The sequence below is a fragment of the Leopardus geoffroyi genome, chromosome D1 (genome assembly GCF_018350155.1).
Source record: "Leopardus geoffroyi isolate Oge1 chromosome D1, O.geoffroyi_Oge1_pat1.0, whole genome shotgun sequence".
NCBI classification, from domain to species: Eukaryota; Metazoa; Chordata; class Mammalia; order Carnivora; family Felidae; genus Leopardus; species Leopardus geoffroyi.
Genome location: NC_059329.1, coordinates 84,020,264 through 84,043,677, shown reverse-complemented (window position 1 = coordinate 84,043,677; position 23,414 = coordinate 84,020,264). Strand labels below are relative to the sequence as shown.

General features: G+C 36.6%; 1 long non-coding RNA gene across 1 annotated transcript in view; it reads left to right on the top strand.

Annotated features, from left to right (window-relative positions):
- LOC123601529 overlaps positions 1 to 23,414 on the top strand; it is a 484,790-nt gene that overhangs the window by 445,879 nt on the left and 15,497 nt on the right. Inside the window, exon 3 of the long non-coding RNA XR_006714150.1 lies at positions 22,335 to 22,389. This is a non-coding gene — a long non-coding RNA (uncharacterized LOC123601529). The remainder of the gene's footprint in view (positions 1 to 22,334; positions 22,390 to 23,414) is intronic.

Sequence of the window (23,414 nt, the reverse complement as noted above, 5' to 3'; positions counted from 1 at the left end):
TTGCCTGGGTGGCTCACTTGGTTAAACATCTGACTTCATCCCAGGTCATGATCTTACAGTTTGTGAGTTCAAGCCCCACAACTGGCTCTGTGCTGACAGCTCAGAGCCTGGAGCCTGCTAAGGATTCTATGCCTCACTCTCTCTCTCTGCCCCTTCCTTGCTCATGCTCTGTTCCAAAAAAAACAAACAAACAAACAAAAAAAAAAAAAAAAAAAAACCCTAAAACTTCCTGAAAAATTTGTTTTTCCAAAATTTCTTGTCCCTTGATTCCAAATATACTAACTTGGTAAACAGAAATCAGAGACCATGGTGAGTTGGCCTTCAAGCTTCTGGCTGGGAAATGCACCCCACCCTTTCCTCCATCGTTATGCCACCTATTGAGGCAAAAGAAGTGATTCAAAAGAAGACTGTCTCTGGGTCCTTGGCCCCAATTGACTTTTAGTTCTTTGTCACCACCATGACAGTATTGGTCTTTTACCTGATTCTCTTTGTTATTCTTACCCTACTTAAGAGTAAATTTTTCAAAGCATAAAGATGATTTTTTCACCCCTTGATTTAATCCATCTAGCCCATAAGAAAAAGACAATAACATAAAACAAAACAATATAAAATAAGTAAAAAGCCTTAATATGGCCCTCCAGAGCCGTGGTCTTGAACCTGCTCATGTCTCCAACCTCATCTTAGAGACCTATTTCCTTCATTCTCTGTGCTCTATCCATTCTGGCCTTTCATATAATAGGAAAAGCCATTTTTCCCCCCTAGACATAGGACCTTTGTATATTCCTTTCCTTCTTCCCAGAATTTCCATTTACTTTTCAGCTTTTCCAAGCTAACTCTTTCACCCTTCATCTTCTACCTCAAATGCTACTTCCTTGGGGATGGAATTCATTAACCCATACCAGATAAAGTCCTTTGTAGTATGTTGTTTGTTTTCTGCGTAACACATATGTCAATTTGAAGTACTTATTTATTCATTTGAGTGTTCCCCCCTCCAGACAGCAAATTTCATGAAAACAGAAACTTTTTAATGTTTTTGCTCACAATTATATGCCCAATTGCAGGAAGTTCAGTATATCTTAGTGGAAGGAAGGAAGGAAGGAAGGAAGGAAGGAAGGAAGGAAGGAAGGAAAGAAGGAAGGAAGGTTTTAAGGAACCCTTGGTTCTTATCAGGGTAAATTTAAATATACAATTATTATATTTCCTGAATATCCTTGGTCATTTCTCAGTCACTACCACAATAAATCTGATCACTAGAATTACTTCAAAGTATATGAAAACCAGGATAGTCATTGCCTGCAACTTATCAGAATTTTAAAAATATAAAGAATTACCTACATTTTTCAGCATTGAAGGAATTTTTACAACTTTGTGTTCGGGATGTGAGAGAATTGAAATAAATGTGTCCTTAGATAGTTTTTTTTAGAAAGTTTGGAAAAAAGAATATGAATAGGGAGAAGAAACCTTTGTTGTCATTGAACAGTTTATCTTGATTTGGATTGATAGAAAGTTTACTCAATCAAGAAAGTATCAGGCCCCTGGGTGGCTCAGTGGGTTGAGCATCTGACTTCAGCTCAGGTCATGTCTTGCAGTTCGTGAGTTTAAGCCCCACATTGGGCTCTGTGCTAACAAATAGCTCAGAGCCTGGAGACTGTTTCAGATCCTGTATCTCCCTCCCCTGCTCATGCTCTGTCTCTCAAAAATAAGTAAATGTTAAAAAATTAAAAAAAAAGAAAGTAATTGAATTTACTATTTTCCATGTTGTTTGTTTTTTTATTCCATTTTGATCATTAAGATACTTTTTTTTAAAAATCACCAATAAAAACTATAACCCTGTAGATAATTACTCCTCTATTGTACTCAATATTCCAAGTTTATCAGAGAATTTTCCCTCTACCCTATTCTTGCATGTATCATTTGTCATCTCCTCTTCTGAAAACTCAATGCCATTTCTGAGCTTATGGGTATTGCTGTATGTTTACTATTATTGTTGGATGCTTCTTGCCTTTTGAGAAATTTCTTTCTTGATTCAGTGGAGAAAGTTAGGCCTTCACTAATTCCAGTATTTTTGGAATTTATAATGCTAAACTGAAGTATATGCAGCTGCCAATGTTTGACTATTTGCCATACAAAAAAAGACAATTTTGTGGTTCAATCTAATATAATAAGAGCTAACATTTATTGAGTAATTACTATATTTCAAGTATTATATAAATATTTTGTATACATTATTTCATTTAAATTTCTCATTTTACCCACTAGAAAATTATCTTAAAAGTTAAAATAAACTACCTATAATCAAATCACTATTAGTGAAATAGCATTTAAAGCTAGGTCTGTCCTTCTCCAAAGTCCAAGCTGTTAAGCCATATACTGTCTCTTAAGGGTAGTTGCTTATTTTTGTATATATTTCTGAAAATGTTTAGAATATCTTCGAATATTTCTTTAAAGGGTGTTATCATTAACTCATATAAAAGTGATAATTTCAGAAAAACATCTCCGTGGCTCATATACGCAAAGCCAAATATGATGTGTTTTCAAGGAGCTGTACTTAAACAAATATCCAGATGTTTCCAAATCACTGAACCATAGATTGCATTTTTCACTTTTTATTGGAATGGCTTCTCATTTTGTAGATAAAAATATTTTTATATGCTCCTAAAGCAATTTATTTTTTTAGAAACACAATGATTTACAGCCTCTAGAAACAAGGTTCAATCCCTAATAACCGAAAACATTTTGACTTCCTCTAGTTGGCACTGGAGGAGAATATAAGTATCCGGGAAAAACAACCATTCATGCTATATCACTTGCCCTCACAAATCATCCTAGAAATAAATCTGTGCTGTTTGCTAGCTTTTTTGTTTGTTTGTTTAAAGAAATCTTTAAGAGTCATTTTTAATTACTGAGAATGGGGTCTATATGTGGCTTTAATAATTTCTTTTTTAAATATGGAAACTTTAAGTTCAAAATTCAAATCTAATATGCTTTATAAGCTTTAGAATATGGGATTGTACAGCCATCTGGCCCCCAGGCCATCTCTGCATATAAGACATTAATAACATTTTTAATTTAAGTAATAGATAAATCTGTTTCAAGTGCCTCAGCATCCATTCTCAACATTGCCTGCAGATCAGTTGATCCTAAGTAATATTTTCAAGCTGTGGTAGGGTTATTGGTGTTCTGAAGCAATCTGGAAATACCAAGTTCTTATGCCAGGAAATGGGTCAAACTGTAATCTCTTCGTGTTACTGTTTTGATTTCAGAAATAGCTCTGTCCTTCACACACTGGGAGCCTGTATACTTTACCCTTCCCATGGATTTGATTACAGCTGCCATTCTGTGTTTCAGTGAAAACTTTATTAAATATCTACTTTTAATTAACCTCACTGGTACTGGAACCTCTCCACAACCTCAATCTATTTTTAGTCTCCCAGAGCTGTTTCACTTTTCTCCTTAAATAGTCATTCTATAATACGCCATCCTCTAGTAATTATTACAAAACAGCAAGAGAGTTGCTCAGCCAAGAGAGATTAGGCAACATGCACTTCAGAGTCAGAGTTAGTTTGTATCTTAGCCCTGCCCCATGGGGCTATGTGATCCTGGGCAAGGTACACTCTACTTCTTGATGTCCTTCCTCACTGGTGAACTGGAGACCTCCTGGGAGCTTGCGAGGATCTTGCCACAAGAGCAACATCAAGTGCCCTCAGGGCTTAGAACAGTTATTGGCTTTGGATGCTACTTCCTCTCCTTTCTGGTTGGTGTGAACATGCATCTCATAAAGAAATAGATTAAATAAGTCTTTTCTTTCATTCCCTTATTTTCTTGGCTTTATCTTTCTTGTTGAAAGAAGCTGGTATTTATGTTACTGTTTTGTTTAAGAATTGTGCAAAGTCCAGTTTGCCCTATTCCTCTTTTTTTTTTTTTTAAAGATATAGAAATGCTTCTTTCTGAGTTCATTCCTGTAACAGTGGGCCAAGCATGTGCACTTATTCCATAAATATCTCTATAATTTGGCTATCTGACAGCATTTGTGGCTTTACCTTTGACCTCTCTTCATCATCCTGGTGGGCACTCAGGGTCAAGATTGAGAGATGAGCGGGGACCACAGACATTAGAAATAGGAGAATTAACTTTCTTGTCCAAGCAGCAAAGTAAATCAACAACACTTCATTCACCTCTTTTGTTCTTTTAATAAGTGGCACAATAAAGTTTCTGGCCAAGTCCAGGCTTAATACACTTACATCCACTCCAGTGGTTTTTATGGAAAATATAATGCGAAAACCCAAGAGAGCAGCCCAAGGAGCTATTGATAGTTTGGAGGGGTAGGTTATTCTCTGATGCAGAAAAAAATGGCATTACCTAGAAAATGTCCCACATGGTTGGTATGCCAGCTTGACCTTGCAACATTATCTTGAAAGAGGTTACAAGTCATTTAGAAGTAGTGATCAAGTTGAAGGACTAGCTGAAAGCGTTCCCAGCCTAAGTGAGTTGTCTTAGTGCTATGTTTGCAGGGCAAGCACATCTTATTTTATTTATATGGTGAACCACCACCCACTACCTATAGGCCCAGAGGTGCAGTTGTAAGAAGAATGCAGAAATATGAAACTCTAGCATAACAAAAAATTCATTAAGTGCACTCTTGAATCTTGACAGGATCTGTCCCTCAGCCACGTGTGGCAGATATTGTAAGTCTATGGTTCTGAGCTACTCTGATCAAGCAGCCTTGTCATTCTAATGGATTAATTAATGACCCAAATTTCAGTGTACATCTCTGTAAAATAGGAAAGGCGTTGGAGAGTCTTGTTCCCTTGCTTGTATCTTTGATCCTATATTCCCTTTGAACTGCTTAGTTGCAGATTGAGTAGTAAATGCTAGTAAACAACCTCATAATGAGTGTTCATTTTTAGTCACCAAGCCTTCATTTGCAGTTTTTTTTTTTTCAATTTAGAAAGTGTGTTTATTTGTGTTCATTTATGAGATATAATGGATATTATGGGTGATTGTGCTTGGGACCCACCATGGTTTTGTCACAGCCTTTTAGGATAGGCGAGTCTTGAAGAGAATCACATGTAGACAGAGAAGCATATGCAGGAGGAATTAGACGGTGGAGTAGTAGGGGGACCCTGGACTTGTCTCATCCCTCTAACACAGCTAGATCAACATACAATCATTTTGAATACCCAGGATTTCATTTTGAGGATTAAGAGAACAATCCACATAATTTGAGGGAGAGAACATGGCCAGGATGTGGTGTGGAGAGGAGAACTGGGGGAGAGAAAAGCCATGTGTCCTGCAGTGGGGATGGAGACCTTTTCTTGGAGAGGAGAAAAGGGAAGTGGAGAGAGAGCAGAGCATGGGGTTTGCAAAAGAAAAGCCCTCCCCCAAAACCACTGACTGGGGAATGCAAATAACAATATATCAAAACAGAGGCCACAGTTGAAGGGGAAAGTGGAAGATAATGCTGGAAAAAAAGGAGTTTAATGAGATCCTAGAAGGTCTTGAATTCCAACTCAGTAAAATCCAGGTCTCGTTGACAAGGGGTTCCTGAAACTTAACGTATGTGGAGTGATATGGTCTTAACAAAGAGACTGCAGCTGTATTTTAGAAAAATAAACCTCTCACCATGGCATGTACAGGGGAACAACAGCAACAAAAGGCAGCCTCACCTAGTAAGGCATAAGAAATTTAATAATCGAATGAGAGATTCTCATGTTGTTCTCTGGACTCATTTTATATGTGTAACACATAATTAAATAAAATTTAAGGCTTTGTAACAAAATTTCATTTTACTAAATAGCTGTCAGATAGCATTTATTTGCAAAGTCAAACTATTTATACACATACTTTACAAGAGTCAGTAATTAAGTCTACATGCTAAGGCTTATTTTGATAGTTGTTTCCATGGTTAGCAATTTTTTTTTCCATCTTAGAGCTTCAGTTCCATTAGGTTTTTTTTTTTTCTCAAAAAAGGATTATTTTTAGGTTATCATTCAAATGATTAAATCATTGGCTATTTTAAATGTGGTAATTAGTGACTAGTCTTCAACCAACCCTTTTTTATTCAATAGCAAGATTACATGAAATGTATGATTGTCTTCCTCCATTCTATAAGCCTCTAATATAATGTTTCCAACATATTAACATTTAATTATGTTTTTGGGAGAATTGATCATGTTGTAGGATTACCAATATATCCTATGTGTCATAGATCTGTTTCAAAATGTAGCATCATTCAGAAGATTTACTGTTGGATCAAACACTAGTCTGAAATAACAGAGTTCCAAAGCTAGATGGATAGATGGTTATTGATTATAACCTTCTTAAAAAAAGATCATTTTGTTTCCCTCCTTTCTCTTTTTCTATATGTATTTGTCAGGCCTAGAACAATGATAGACAAATAATAGGCACTCATTAAATAAAGGTATGAACAAAGACCTTTCATGTTTTGCAATTGTTATGATGTTGGAATAGGTGCCTGCTTCAAGAAGGAGCTCTATATGGTGGATATTAAGTATCCCTTAGACCCCATTACTCAACTCCTCCCCTTTCTTTAATGTAGGAAAGAGGAGATCAGATTTGTATTAGTGAATGTAAAATCCAGCACTGGCATTTTATTTTATTTTATTTCTTTTTTTTTCCCAGCACTGGCATTTTAGCTATGAGATCATAGGCAAGTTGTTTTCCTTCTCTGAGCTTCACTCTTCCTCAGCTTTTTTTTTGTTTTAAGTTTATTTATTTTTGAGAGAGAGAGAAACAGCGAGTAAGTGGGGAAGGGCAGAAAGAGAGAGAATCCCAAGCAGGCTCTGCACTGTCAGCACAGAGCCTGGCACAGGGCTTGAACCCACGAACCCTGAGATCATGACCTGAGCTGAAACCCAGAGTTGGATGCTTAATTGACTGAGCCACCCAGGTGCTCCTCTCTCTCTCAGCCTTTTAATGGAGACAGTAATGTGTCAGACTAAGATTAACATCAAATGAAATGAACATATATAAAGTACCTAGTTCTGTGTCTTGAATATAAAGGTACCCAACAGATAAATCTGTGTCTTAGTAAAACAGTGCTTAAAACTGAAATATATGTGCCCCTGATACTATATTTTTGTTCCAATTCTATCTATATGTAAAATTCACACTTGGAAGATAGGATCAACTAGTTTTCTTCAGCCAATGCATGCTGGAGATGTATCACAAAGATTTTGACGTTTCACAGATGTCCAATGTTATCAATACCTTAGAAATCATAAAAGCACAATGCATAAGAGTGCCTCACATACACTATATACTTATTTTATTATGCCAAAAACTTTATAAATATCCTAGTATCTCTGGTGGCTTATCAAATGTTTGCTATTTCTGTCTATGAATATTAAATTATCTTGAGCCTTTTTCTAGGTAGATTTTAATCAGAAGCATCACTAATAGTATAGTTGGAAGAGAACAGTTTCCCCCAGATCACATTGCCATTTGAAGTGTTGCCTGACTACTTATACTTGGGTTAAAGTGGTGCTATTGAGACATGTAGATAAAAATATTAATAGGATCTTAGAATCCATCCTTTATGACTAGCTTTAGAGTAAATTTTATAGTAAACTTTAATAGCCTAATATTGGCTATTACTCAAGTAATAGTTATTACTCAGACCTCAAGATTCTAGATAATGTTCTATTTTAGATTTGAAGAATTTTTCCATCACACCTGAACCATTTCTAGATCTTTATCTTATACTGTTTGTACATGGATATTATGTCATAGATTGTCCTCCACATGATTATAAAGCATACTAAAATGATGCTACAAACCATTTTCAGAAATAAATATGTCTCTGTAAATGTAGATGCCAGATGTCTCTGTAGAAATAGGGATGACCATATTCTTTTTTGATAGTGCTGGCACATTTGTCATATGTAAAAAAGTGTATGTATGTACAAAAAAAGTGTCATATGTACAAAAGCCTAGAACTTTGGGATGAGTGTTTTGGCACATGAAATTGAATGAATCAATGGGAGTCACACCCATGATGTAGGCTAAGTAATAACAATGATAAGCATTTATTGAGCCAGTACTGGGTGCCAAACATAATAATAAGCACCTTATGTGAATTGACTTGGTTAATTTTGATAAAAATCCTATAAAGTACATAATATTTTCCCTGTCTTTCAGATAGGAAATCTGGGTTTCAAAAACATGAAGTAGATAAGTTTTAAAGAGAATACTTCAGCTGAGGTCATTCCAATTCCAAAGCCCTTAGGGTAATGCAACATTATAGCTTCTGATTTTCATGAAGATCTGGCACAGTACATCTATGCACCACGTAAACTTCCTGAGTTTATCCCCAGCCGAGAATGGTATAGTGATCATGAATTTCCATACAGAGTCCTATTATACATCAGTCTTCCCAGCCTATGATTTTACTTGTGTCTATGCAGTCACTCACTGGTTGGATGGCTGAGAACATTTCCATAGCATTCTTTGGCCCCAGAGAGCTATAGCTGAAGGACTCCTCCTCAGCTGTAGAAAGACAATTAATTATTTCTAAACCAGCCCAGTCACATTAAACTCTTGTAGGAACATAATAAATGACAAAGGAGTTTGAATCATCTACAGTGCATCTGTGGAACTTGAGGAAACTTTGCAACAAGACATAACAGACAAAGCCAGCCAGCCTTTCTGATTTAAAATGATTTTTGCTTTAATTGAAATGATTGCTATGAACAGCTGCCAGGTGAGCTGGGTGAGTGTGGGTGGGAGGTGACTAGAAAAGTTTCTGCAGTTGAGACCAGATTCATTTATATATTCCTCCTTCCCTCATTCCTCCCCCCTCCTCCTTCCTTACCCTTACCTACCTTCCTACCTTCCTTCCTTCCTTCCTTCCTTCCTTCCTTCCTCCCTCCCTCCCTCCCTCCCTTCCCCCTTTCCCCTTTTCCTCCTTACCCCCTTCCCGCTTCCCCCCTTTCCTTCTTCCCCCTTCCCCCTTTTCCACTACCTCTCTTCCCTGCTTCCTTTCTCCCTCCCTCCCTTCCTTTCTCCCTCACCATCTCCTTCTAGATGGGGAAGCATGAAAGTAAAAGCAAGTATATACTGCAGAGTAATTTATTTTATTTTTTATTTTTAAATTTATTTTATTATTTTTTTCATTTTTTAGTTTTGTTTTTTACTTTTTTTAAATTTACATCCAAATTAGTTAGCATACAGTGCAACAATTATTTCAGGAGTAGATTCCTTAGTGTCCCTTACCCATTTAACCCATCCTCCCTCCCACAACCCCTCCAGTAACCCTCAGTTTGTTCTCCATATTTATGAGTCTCTTCTGTTTTGTCCCCCTCCATTTTTATATTATTTTTGTTTCCCTTCCCTTATGTTCATCTGTTTTATCTCTTAAAGTCCTCACATGAGTGAAGTCATATGATTTTTGTCTTTCTCTGACTGATTTTACTTAGCATAATACCCTCCAGTTCCATCCACGTAGTTGCAAATGGCAAGATTTCATTCTTTTTGATTGCCGGGTAATACTCCATTGTATATATATATACCACTTCTTCTTTATCCATTCATCCATTGATGGACATTTGGGCTCTTTCTATACTTTGGCTATTGTAGATAGTGCTGCTATAAACATTGGGATTCATGTGTCCCTTTGAAACAGCACACCTGTATCCTTTGGATAAATGCCTAGTACTACAATTGCTGGGTGGTAGGGTAGTTCTATTTTTAGTTTTTTTGAGGAACCTCCATACTGTTTTCCAGAGTGGCTGCACCAGCTTGCATTCCCACCAACAGTGCAAAAGAGATCCTCTTTCTCTGCATCCTCACCAACATCTGTTTTTGCCTGAGTTGTTAATGTTAGCCATTCTGACAGGTGTCAGGTGGTATCTCATTGTGGTTTTGATTTGTATTTCCCTGATGATGAGTGATGTTGAGCATTTTTCATGTGTTTCATTTGTTCATGGTTGGCCATCTGGATGTCTTCTTTGGAGAAGTGTCTATTCATGTCTTTTGCCCATTTCTTCACTGGATTGTTTTTTGGGTGTTGAGTTTGATAAGTTCTTTATAGATTTTGGATACTAACCCTGATCTGATACGTCACTTGCAAATATCTTATCCCATTCTGTCAGTCCCCTTTTAGTTTTGCTGATTATTTCCTTCGCTGTGCAGAAGGTTTTTATTTTGATGAGGTCCCAGTAGTTCATTTTTGCTTTTGTTTCCCTTGTCTCCAGAGACGTGTTGAGTAAGTAGATGCTGCGGCCAAGATCAAAGAGGTTTTTGCCTACTTTCTCTTCGAGGATTTTGATGGCTTCCTGTCTTACGTTTAGGTCTTTCATCCATTTTGATTTTATTTTTGTGTATGGTATAAGAAAGTGGTCCAGGTTCATTCTTCTGCATATCACTGTCCAATTTTCCCAGCCAGCACTACTCGCTGAAGAAACTGTCTTTATTCCATTGGATATTTTTTCCTGTTTTGTCAAAGATTAGTTGACCATACGTTGGTGGGTCCATTTCTGGGTTCTCTATCCTGTTCCACTGATGAGTGTCTGTTCTTGTGCCAGTACCATACTGTCTTGATAATTACAGCTTTATAGTATAGCTTGAAATCTGGGATTGTGATGTCTCCTGCTTTGGTTTTCTTTTTCAAGATTGCTTTGGCTATTTGGGGTCTTTTCTGGTTCCATACAAATTTTAGGATTGTTTTTTCTAGCTCTGTGAAGAATGCTGGTGTTATTTTGACAGAGATTGCATTGAATATGTAGATTGCTTTGGGTAGTATCGACATCTTAACAATATTTGTTCTTCCTATCCAGGAACATGGAATCTTTCTCCATTTTTTTTGTGTCTTCTTCAGTTTCTTTCATAAGCTTTCTATAGTTTTCAGTGTATAGATTTTTCACCTCTTTGGTTAGATTTATTCCTAGATATTTTATGGTTTTTGGTGCAATTGTAAATGGGATCGATTCCTTGATTTCTCTTTCTGTCGCTTCATTGTTGATGTATAGGAATGCAACTGATTTCTGTGTGTTGAGTGTATATCCTGCATCTTTGCTGAATTTGTGAGTCAATTCTAGCAGTTTTTTGGTGGAATCTTTTGGGTTTTCCATATAGAATATCATGTCATCTGCGAAGAGTGAAAGTGCGACCTCCTCCTGGCCGATTTGGATGCCTTTTGTTTCTTTGTGTTGTTTGATTGCAGAGGCTAAGACTTCCAACATGCAGCCAAGAATTCTTTATCCAGCAAGGCTGTCATTCAAAATAGAAGGAGAGATTAAAAGTTTCCCATGGCCAACAGGCACATGAAAAGATGCTCAACGTCGCTCCTCATCAGGGAAATACAAATCAAAACCACACTCAGATATCACCTCGTGCCAGAGTGGCCAAAATGAACAAATCGGGAGACTATAGATGCTGGAGAGGATGTGGAGAAACGGGAACCCTCTTGCACTATTGGTGGGAATGCAAATTGGTACAGCCACTCTGGAAAACAGTGTGGAGTTTCCTCAAAAAATTAAAAACAGACCTACCTTATGACCCAGCAGTAGCACTGCTAGGAATTTACCCAAGGGATACAGGAGTACTGATGCATAGGGGCACTTGTACCTCAATGTTTATAGCAGCACTCTCAACAATAGCCAAATTATGGAAAGAGCCTAAATGCCCATCAACTGATGAATGGATAAAGAAATTGTGGTTTATATACACAATGGAGTACTACGTGGCAATGAGAAAGAATGAAATATGGCCCTTTGTAGCAACATGGATGGAACTGGAGAGTGTGATGCTAAGTGAAATAAGTCATACAGAGAAAGACAGATACCATATGGTTTCACTCTTAGGTGGATCCTGAGAAACTTAACAGAAACCCATGGGAGAGGGGAAGGAAAAAAAAAAGGAGGTTAGAGTGGGAGAGAGCCAAAGCATAAGAGACTCTTAAAAACTGAGAACAAACTGAGGGTTGATGGGGGGTGAGAGGGAGGGGAGGGTGGGTGATGGGTATTGAGGAGGGCACCTTTTGGGATGAGCACTGGGTGTTGTATGGAGACCGATTTGACAATAAACTTCATATATTGAAAAAAAAATTAAAAAAAAATAAAAGAAACTTTTTCTGCAAAAAAAATTAAAAAATAAAAAAAATAAAAGTTTCCAAGACAAAGAAAAAATTGAAGGAGGTCGTGACCACTAAACCAGCCCTGCAAAAAATTTTAAGGGGGGACTCTCTGAGGGGACAAACATCATAATGGCAATAAATTCATATCTTTCAGTACTCACTCTAAACGTCAATGGACTCAATGCTCCAATCAAAAGATACAGGGTAACAGAATGGATAAGAAAACAAGATCCATCTATATGCTGTTAACAAGAGACCCACTTTAGACCTAAAGACACCTTCAGATTGAACATAAGGGGATGGAGAATCATCTATCATGCTAATGGTCAACAAAAGAAAGCCGGAGTAACCATACTTATATCAGACAATCTAGACTTTAAAGACTGTATTTATTTATTTTTTTTGAGAGAGGGTATACTGCAGATGGTTTATTGAACTACTGAAAATGACACAAAAACATTTCAGAATTGGACTGTGTGGGACAAACATGACTTTAGATTCTGGAAGATGGTCAATATTGTTTCCCCCTAGGGGAATGGAAATTCCTCACAAAAGCTTTAAGTAAGCTGATGAAGAGTATAAGATAGACAAGTCATTTTAAAAATCTCTGGGATCATTAATTAAAGGAGAAGATGAGTTACATTTTTTATCTCCCTTGTTTTCTTTTCTACTAAGAACAAGACATATGTATATATAAAATTCTTATCCAGTGGTACTAAACATCTGAAAGTCCTTTGCTTCATTCTTCTTAGCTTGGATGGGTAATAGAAACTTAAAACTACAAATGGCCAGGAAACCAATTTGACAATAAATTTCATATATTAAAAAACAAAACAAAACAAAAACTGCAAATGGCCATAGAAGTCATCTTACACTCTCATTTGAGACAAGAGAAAACCGAGGCTCCCAGAGAAAGGAAGAAATGTATCAATTTGTACAAATCCTCGGTGAAACAAGGAGGAATAAGTATTAAATAGATTGAGCCAATTGAAATGCTTTGTTCTGGATCACCATGGTGACTTTGTATATACCCTGGTCTTCTTGTTCTTCAATTAATTTGCTACTTGTGCATTATGCTATTTATTTTAACGTCATTTAATTGTTTCTCCAGTCTATAAGAGGAAAAGTAACCATTCTGTATTACTTGTGTTTTGCTTTTTGTTTTCTGTCATGCATACGTGGAATTTGTACTCCTTTTTTCACTACTTAATCTTTCCAGGGTAATGACCTATCATTTCATTGCTTTTGATGAAGTAGAAACACTGAAAGAATAAATATTAGGTTGTAATTTGAACATAAATATAATTAATAGCTGGCATTTATTGAGGATTTACTATGTGTTGGACATTTCATCAACTATATTATATATTCCAGCTTTTTAAATTCTCATAGCAACTCTATAATATACGTGCAATTGTTCTTTCCATTTTGTACTTAAGGAAACTAAGACACAGAAAAGTTCAGTAACCTGGCCACAAGTTGGACACCCAGCCATTTATTTATTAGTGATAGTTACATTTATTCAATCAGGCTGTAAAGATTCCATTTTTAACAAATGTGCTCTCCTCTTTCTTTAGTATGAACCAATTTTGCAGAAGAAAACTTATGTAAGTAGTTAAATTAGTTGCCAAGGCCACAGAGCCAAGACGTAGTGGGTCTGATACATGAATGCAGGTCTGTCTCTTATCATGATGCTGATCATCATGAGCTACTAAGAGCATCAGATGCCACAGAGTAGACAAAAGCAAAAGGGAAAAGCCAGCAAGATGCAAAGTGGGACCTTTGTACTATAAAGGAGTTGTACCACAAAAGGAGGTTTTTTTTGGGGGGTGAAGGTGTAATTCTGAATTTGGGGGATCAGTCCCAAGTTTGTCAGTGTACCACCACAGCATTGCTACAAGCTTGGGAAGGCAGTCTAACTCCTGGAACACAAATAGGCTTCAATCCAATCCTACTTTGTTTAGTTTCACAAGAAAGCAGTTTCATCATTTAATGCCATCTTCATCTCAAGGAAGACCTGCAGCTACCTGAGTTTACAGATTCCTTAGTCCTTGTGTCCATATGGGGTGAGCATGGCCGCCTCTGTGGAAAGCCAAGATGTGTGTGGGTCATTCTGACTCAGAGAAACTGCTCTCTAATTTCTCAGCAATCTTTTATACCTCTATTTACAAAGGCCCAAGGCCTGCATGCCCAATCCCAGCTGCTCCAATCCAGGTGTATTTCCATATAGCAGACAAGGCAGAACCAACATTCCACATTTATCTTAACTCTGTAGTTTCCAAGGAAACAGTACTGCAAAGACAGACACTGAATTCCCAATTCTGTATCAGCCCAGGCCTGATATTAACCCCTTATACATGGTTAAGAAGACCAAAGTAATATCTGACACAGGGCTGGCACCCAGTAGGTTTTCAGGAAATAACTTGAAGAATGTATGAATGTGTGAATGAATATGTATATAATGAATATTGCCTATCTCTTGATTATCATCTCATAGTGACTAGATGCAATGAACTGATTTATAAAACATTTATTATATAGTTGAGGATGTTTCTGGCAGGTGACTTAGCTCTGGGTATTTGTACAAATAGCCTTGCCTGTTATGTATATTAATAAAGAAGATCAAATTTCAGATCTGAAGGCCTCTGGGTGACCAGGAAGCTAGTGCAAGTAATAACAAAAAATATATACTCTTGGGGCGCCTGGGTGGCGCAGTCGGTTAAGCGTCCGACTTCAGCCAGGTCACGATCTCGCGGTCCGTGAGTTCGAGCCCCGCGTCGGGCTCTGGGCTGATGGCTCAGAGCCTGGAGCCTGTTTCCGATTCTGTGTCTCCCTCTCTCTCTGCCCCTCCCCCGTTCATGCTCTGTCTCTCTCTGTCACAAAAATAAATAAACGTTGAAAAAAAAAATTAAAAAAAAAATATATATACTCTTAAGGAATCATTTCCATTTCCATTTTTAAAGTCTAGTGAATTTCCTTTTGTATAAATTTATATTTATTATTGTAAATAATATATATGATTTCCCTGAACAATATTGGAATATTGTTGGGAATTTCTCATTTTTAAATCTATTTCTAGTCACTTATTCATTAACTTAAGAAATCATTATTGAATTCCTTCGGTGTGCCATGCACTCTGCTTGATGATGGGATACAGTGATTGGCAAAAACATTCATCTGCCATCATCGGACTTACTTTCTAGTGGGAGAACATACATTAAACAAATATTTAAACAATTATATACAAAATGGCAAAGACTATAAATGCAATGGGAGATGTTAGTGGATATACAAGAGCATGTATTTGGATTTGGATTTGTGAGTAGTCAAAGAGTATCTGAAGGGGTACTATATCACCAGATTTTGGAATGGGGAGTGACAGCCACTAGGGAATTCACTGGGGAAAGCACTCCAGGATTAGGGAATAACATATATAAAAGTCTCAGGAAAAAGATGAAGTACCATGCATTCGCTGAAAATCTGTCATTATAATGTGACATTGTAATTTATGTGTACCATTTCTAAGATGGTAATACATCAAACATGTAAATTTTAAATAATTCCTACAAAAATTTACTTTTAAAACTGAGAACACACTATGTATCATGCACTGTGCTAACTGCTAAGAATACAATGATTGAGACAGAATGGTTCATTTCTTAAAAGTACATATTAATGGAGAATCAAGCAAATGTGATTATCGTAATTACTGGGGACAATCTAGGCATTTCAGATACAGAAATGCTAAGCAAGTCTTAGAGGAAGTGACATCTCAGTTGAGATGTAAGTGTAAATTAAGCACTGGGCATCAGGAAACTTCCCAAAATCCTTGCATAGACTTAAGCAGAATGCTGTCCTTGTGAATAATGGTCTGCCAAACCACATTTTAGACTTTTTTTTAATTGAACTAAAATTGACATACAATGTTACATCAGGTTCAGGTGTACAACATAATTCAGATGTCTATAGGTTATTCTATGCTCATGGCCAATGTAGGTACCATCTGTCACCATACCACAGTACTGCAATACCATTGACTGCATTACCTATGCTGTATCTTTTATCCCCATGATTTATTCATTCCACAATTGGAAACCCGTACCTTCCATCTTTCACCATTTTTCCCTTGTGCCATCCCTTCCCCTCTGACAACCACCAATTATTCTCTGTAAAATGGGTATATTTCTGCATTTTTGTTTGTTTATTTTTTTGTTTTCTTTTTTAGATTCTACATACAACTGAAATCATATGGTATTTGTCTTTCTCTGACTTATTTCACTCAGCATAATACCCTCTAGATTCATCTCTATAGTTGCAAATGGCAAGATCTCATTCTTTTTAGTTAATATTCTATTATATACGTATGATACATAGATGTATGTGTGTGTATGTACACACATCTCACATACTTTTTATCCATTCATCTATCAATGAACACTTTGGTTGCTTTAATATTTAGGCTATTATAAATAATACTGCAACAAGCATAGGGGTGCATTTATCTTTTCAAATTAGTGTTTTCACTTTCTTTAGGTAAGTACCGATTAATGGAATTACTAGATCATAAGGTATTTTTAGTTTTAGTTTGTTTTTTTTTTTCAACGTTTATTTATTTTTGGGACAGAGAGAGACAGAGCATGAACAGGGGAGGGGCAGAGAGAGAGGGAGACACAGAATCGGAAACAGGCTCCAGGCTCTGAGCCATCAGCCCAGAGCCTGATGCGGGGCTCGAACTCACGGACCGTGAGATCGTGACCTGGCTGAAGTCGGACGCCTAACCGACTGCGCCACCCAGGCGCCCCTAGTTTTAGTTTTTTAAGAAAACTCCATACTGTTTCCACAGAGGTTGCAATCTACATTACCACCAATAGTACATGAGAGTTCCTTTTTCTTCACATACTTGCCAAAACTTATATCTTGTCCTTTTTATTTTAGCCATTCTGACAGTTGTAAGGTGACACCTCAAGTGATTTTGATATACATTTCCTTGATGACTAGTGCTGTTGAGCATCTAGTCATATGTTTTCTGGCCATCTGTATGTCTTCTTTGGAAAAATGTCTATTCAGGTCCTCTACCCAGTTTTAATCAGATTGTGTTTTTTGGTATTGAGTTGTGTAAGTTCTTTATGTATTTTGGTTATCAACCCCTTATCAAGTATATTCTCCCATTCAGTAGGTTGCCTTTTTGTTTTGTTGATGGTTTCCTTCACTGAGAAAAGCTTTTTATTTTGGTATAGTCTCAATTGTTTATTTTGTTTCTGATGGCTGAGGAGACATATCTAGAAAAATGTTTTTAAAGCCAACATCAAAGAGATTGCTGCCTATGTTTTCTTCTAGGTGTTTTATGGCTTTATGTTTCCAATTTAGGTCTTTAATTATTTTGAGTTTATTTTTTGTGGCTAGTGTAAGAAAGTGGTCCAGTTTCATTATTTTGCATGTAGCTGTCCAGTTTTCCTAACACCAGTTATTGAAGAGACTGTGTTCCCCAATGTATATTCTTATGTCCTTTGTTGTAATTTACCATATAGGTATGGATTTATTTCTGGGTTCTCTATTCTGTTCCAATTATATGTGTGTCTATTTTTCTGCCACTACTATATTGTTCTAATTACTATAGCTTTATATTTTGGAATCTGGAATTGTGATACCTCCAGGTTTGTACTTCTTCCTCAAGACTCTATTGGCAACATTTGGGGTCTTTTGTGGTTCCATATCAATTTTAGTATTATTCTAGTTATATGATGAATGCTGCTAGTGTTTTGATAGGGATTGCATTGAATCTATAGATTGGCTTGGATAGTAAACACATTTTACAATATTAATTCTTCCTATCCATGAGCATGGGATGTGTTCCACTTATGTATTTCATCTTCACTTTCTTTTATCAATATTTTATAGTTTTAAAAGTACAGGTCTTTAACCTCCTTGCTTAAGTATACTGTTAGGTATTTTATTCTTTTTGGTATGATTGTAAATTAAATTTTTTAAAATTTCTCTTTATGATACTTTGTTATTAGTGTGTAGAAACACAACAGATTTATGTATATTAATTTTGTGTCCTGCAAATACACTGAATTCATTTATTCTCATAGCTTTATGGTGGAAGCTTTAGGCATTTCTATGTGTAGTGCGATGTCTTCTGCAAATAGTACCGCTTTGACTTCTTCCCTACCAATTAGGATGCCTGCTTGCTTTGCTTTGCTTTGCTTTTCCTTCCTTCCTTCTCTTTCCTTTTCCCTTTCCTTTTCTCTCCTCTCCTCTTTGTTCTTTCCTTCTTCTCCTTCTCCTTGTCTGATTGCTGTGGACTTCTAGGACTGCACAGAATAAAAGTGGCAAAAGTGGACATCTTAGAAAAAGCTGTCAGTTTTTCACCATTGAGTATGGTATTGTCTGTGAGTTTGTCATATGTGGCCTTTATTATGTTGAGTCAGTTTCTTTAAACCTACCTTGTGAATTTTTATCATGAACAGATGATGGATTTTGTCAAATGCTTTTTTCTGCATCTATTGAGATGATCATATGATTTATATTCTTTATTTTCTTAGTGTGGTATATCTCATTGCTTTGTGAATATTGAACCATCCTTGCATCCCCAGAATAAATCCCATTTGATTCTGCTCAGTGATTGTTAATGTGATGTTGCATGTAGTTTGCTGATATGTTTTTGAGGATCTACATCTAGGTTGATCTGGGATATTTGGCATGTAGTTTTCTTTTTTTTGTAGTCTTTGTCTGGTTTTGGCATCAGGGTAATGCCAGTCTCACAGAATGTTCTTGAACACTTTCATTCCTCTTCTGTTTTTTGGAACAGTGAAGACAATAAGTATTAATACTTCTTTAAATGTTTGGTAGAATTCATCTGTGAATCCATCTGGTCCTGCACTTTTGTTGGGAGTTCTTTGATATACAATTCAATTTCAACACTAAATTGGTCATTCCAGATTTTCTATTTCTTCTTAATTTAGTTTCAGAAGATTGTATGTTTCTATGATTTTATGTATTCCTTCTATGTTATCTAATTTGTTGGCATGCAATATTTGTAGTAGTCTCATAATCTTTTGTATTTCTGTGTTGTCAGTTCTTTCCCCTCTTGAATTTCTAATTTTATTTATTTTGGTACTTTCGTTTTCTTGATAAGTCTGTCCAAACGTTTATCAATTTTGTGTATCTTTTCAAAGAACCAGCTCTTGTTTTCATTAATCTTTACCATTTTTTAGTCTTTATTTGATTTATTTTTGCCCTTATATTTACTATTTCCTTCCTTCCACTAATCTTGGGCTTTGTGCTATTTTTTTTTTTTTCACTTCTTTTAGGTGTAATGTTATTTATTTGAGATTACTTTTTTCTTGAAGTAGGTCTGTATGATTTTGGATTTGTCTCTTAGAACTGCTTTTGCTCCAACCTAAAGATTTTTGGGCCATTGTGTTTTAATTTTCATTTGTCTCCATGCATATTGTGATTACTTCTTTGATTTCTTCAGTGATTCATTGGCTTTTTAGTAACATGGCTGAATGGTATCTATATTGGAGAATATTTCATGTGTACTTAAAAAGAATGTGTATTATGTTTTGGGGGGATGGTATATTTGTATACATCTGTTAAGTCTATATGATTAATATGTCATTCAGAGAATGTTTCCTTATTGATTTTCTGTCTGGATGAGCTATCCATTGATGTAAGTTGGGTGTTGAAATCCCATACTATAAATTTCTCCCTTTATGTCCATTATTATTTGCTGTATGTATTTAGGTGCTCAAATATTGGCTGCATAGATATTTACAACTGTTATATTCTCTCGTTAAATTGATCCTTTTATCATTATGTAAGGCCCTTCTTTATCTCTTATTACAGTCTTTGTGTTAAAGTCTATTTTGTTTGAGATAAGTATTGCTACCTTTTTTTTTTCTTCCATTTACATGGAATACCTTTCTCCATCTTTCACTTTCAGTCTTTATGTGTCTGTCTTTTATAGGCAGCATATAGATGTTTCTTTATCCTTTCCACCTTCTTTATCATTCAGTTGGAGCATTTAGACCATTTGCATTTAAAGTAATTATCGAGAGATGTATACTAATTGTCATTTTGTTAATTGCTTTCTGATTGTCTTTTTAGTATGTTTTTCTTCTTCTCTTGCTCCCTTTCCTTGTGATGACTTTTTGTTGCATTTTTCTTAGCTTTCTTTCTCTTTATTTTTTGTGTCTCTACTGTAGGTTTTCGGTTTGTGGTTACTATATGGTTCACATATAACATCTAAGTATATAGCAGTATATTAACTTGAAGGTCACTTATGTTTGAACCCATCCTAAAATATATTTTTTTTACTCCCATGTTATATGTATACACTGTTACATTATATGTTATTCATCATTTTCTTATGTTTAATTTTGGCCTTTTCCACTTAAAGAAGTTCCCTTCCAAGGTTGGTTTAGTGGTAATAAAACTTTTAATTTTCATTTGTCTGTTAAACTATTTCTCTCTTTTTTAAATCTGAATGATAACCTTGCTGGTTAGAGTATTTTTGGTTGTATTTTTTTTTCCTTTCAGCATTTGATACCATTCCCTTCTGGCTTGTGAAGCTTCTGCTGAAAAATCGGTCGATAGCTTATGGGATTTTCCTTGTATATAGATTTTTGATTATCTCCTGCTGTTTTTAAAATTTTATCTTTAACCTTTGAAATTTTAAATATTGTGTGGTGGTATGGACCTCTTTGGGTTTATCTTATTTGGAAATCTCTGTGTTTCCTGAGCTTGAGTATTTCCTTTTTTAGGTTAGGTGAGTTTTCAATTATTATTTATTCAAATAAGTTTTCTGCCCCTTTCTCTTTTCTACTTCTGGGACCCTATCATGTGATGTTTGTTTGCTTGATGTTGTCCAATAGATTCCTTAACCTATCCCCATTCTTTTAAATTCTATTTTCTTTTCGCTATTCAGCTTAGAGGCTTTCCATTACCATGTCTTCCAGATCACTGATCCATTCTTTGCATCCTCTAATCTACTGTTGATTATCCCTAGTGTATTTTTCATTTTAGTTATTGTATAGATAGATATTTTCTATCTCTTTGTTGAGGTTCTCCATGAGATCTTACATTCTTCTCTCCAGTCTGGTGAGCATCTATATGATCATTATTTTAATCTCTTATCAGGTAGATTGGTTACTTACTTTTCATTTAGCCCTTTTTCCGAAGTGTTGTATTGTTTTTTTTTTTTTTCATTTAGAGCATATACCTCTGTCTCTCCACTCTGCTTCATTATCTGTATTTGTGTCTATGAATTAGAACAGTTACTTCTTGTATGGCTGTCCTCTGTGTACACTGTGTGTCTGGTCAATTTGGCTGGTATGGCTTTTGAGGGTCCTGAGGCTTTTCTGGTGGGATGCCTAGAGCTAGAGTGTATGTGGGCCTGGGCAGTAATGGGGCTCTCTGTGCAGAGGATATCTGGATAGTATAGCTGATATTGAAGTGGATGCAAACTGAGGTCTCTTGGGTCTCTCTTACAGTGGGTGACTTTGTGGGATCCCTGGAGCCCAAGTTCCATGTGGGCTGGTAGGGTCTGCTGAATCTCCATGTAGGGGGCATTCCAGCAGATGGAGCTGAGGTGGGACATGGGTTGGGGGATTTCTTGGGTGCTTCTGCAGGGGGTATCCTGGTAGGACAGCTAAAGCTGAAGAGGATGCAGTCCAGGTTTTCCTGGATTGCTCAGCATAGGAGGTATCCTGGTGGGGTAGCTGGAACCAAGGTAGGCTCAGGTCAGGGTGTCCAGGGAGCTCTGCACAGGGGATACCTTGACAGGGTGACCAGAATCTAGGTGAAAATGGGCTGAGGTTTCTTGAGATTCTCCAAGCAGTAGATGCCCTGGCTGGGAGGCTGGAGCCATAGTGATGTGGGCCTGTAGAATTCTGGGGGTGCATTGCATCTGTGTTACCTTGACACAACAGCTGGAGCTACAATGAGCAATGACTGGGCTATCTCAGTGTGCACTGCACAGGGTCTCCCTTCATGGGATAGGTAGGGCTCCAGTGGGTTAGGGGTCTGGGCTCACTGAGGCCAGCTAGGGCAGCCTGACCCTTCTCTCCTCCACACTATTAAGGTGGAAGGGGGTCATGGCACCTTCAAGCCCCTCCAATCCAGAGAGAGAGTTCCGTCACTTCTCTACCATTTGGCAGGGTACTAGGGATAGCTCCTCTATATTCCTGTAGCTCTTTTAAACCGAAGTTTTTTTTTTCTTTTTTCTATTCCCCAGGTCAGATGAATCTGCTCATAATCCCAAAGTATTCTCCCTCCTGACTACATCAGAGGTGGGTGTTCTCTTTGTTATCATGTCTTAAGCTCTCCTGCCATTCTCTGTGTGGTCTATCTTTTATTGTGCTGAAGCTCTTCAGGTCAACTTTCAATTCTTCTTGTGGATGAATTGCTTTATAAACAAACATAGATTTGGTGTGTCCATGGAGGAGATGAGTTCAGGGTCTTTCTATGTTGCTATCTTCAACTGGAACCTTAGGTAGACTTCTAATTTGATTTCCCCAGTGAATGTCTCATAGATGGTTAATTTAATGAATGTAATGTGAATTTTTAATAGCTTTAGGAATTTTTATTATTTTTTTTTCTCTAAATATAGTCCATAATTATACTACTTAATATATATATATGTGTGTGTGTGTATACACACACATATATGTATGATATAGAAACAGATACAGTTATATCGAGAGAGACATATTGTCAAAAACACATTCCAATCCACATGTCTCTAAAATATTCAGAAGTTCATTTTGAAAATGTTGAGTGACTGCTGGTTAATGCAGAGCCAAGACTAGAACACTTGGTCTGGTGTTATAAATACCTTGTCTTGAAAGGAGAAAGAGGAGCCCCCTTCAAAGAATTGCTATTGATTGTGTCTTTTCTTTGAATTGCTTAGAAACTGAAGTTGCTAGCAGAGATGTTATGAAGGATTTGCTGGAATCAACTTTGGTGAGATTTTCTTGGGAGAAATTTTGCAGCATATTTAATCAGGCGACCAAGAAACAACAGCTGCTTGTGTATGAAGCATCAGTAAAGCTGCTAAGATTTATATAATCTTTAGTGTTCAACAGATTGCTAGCATTTATAGGACAGTCAATGTATGCCTATGCTCATATGCAGTCATATAATGCTACCTTTCCCACTGCCTCTGAACAGAGCGGCTTCCTAAGAAAGAAATGCTTTGGGGAAAGATGAAATGAGGACTAGAGGAATTTGTGATCAATTTCCAGGAAAGTGGTGATAATAAATTGCCCACCAGAAGGCAATGAGGATAGAACCTACTTGTAATAGAAAAAAAAAG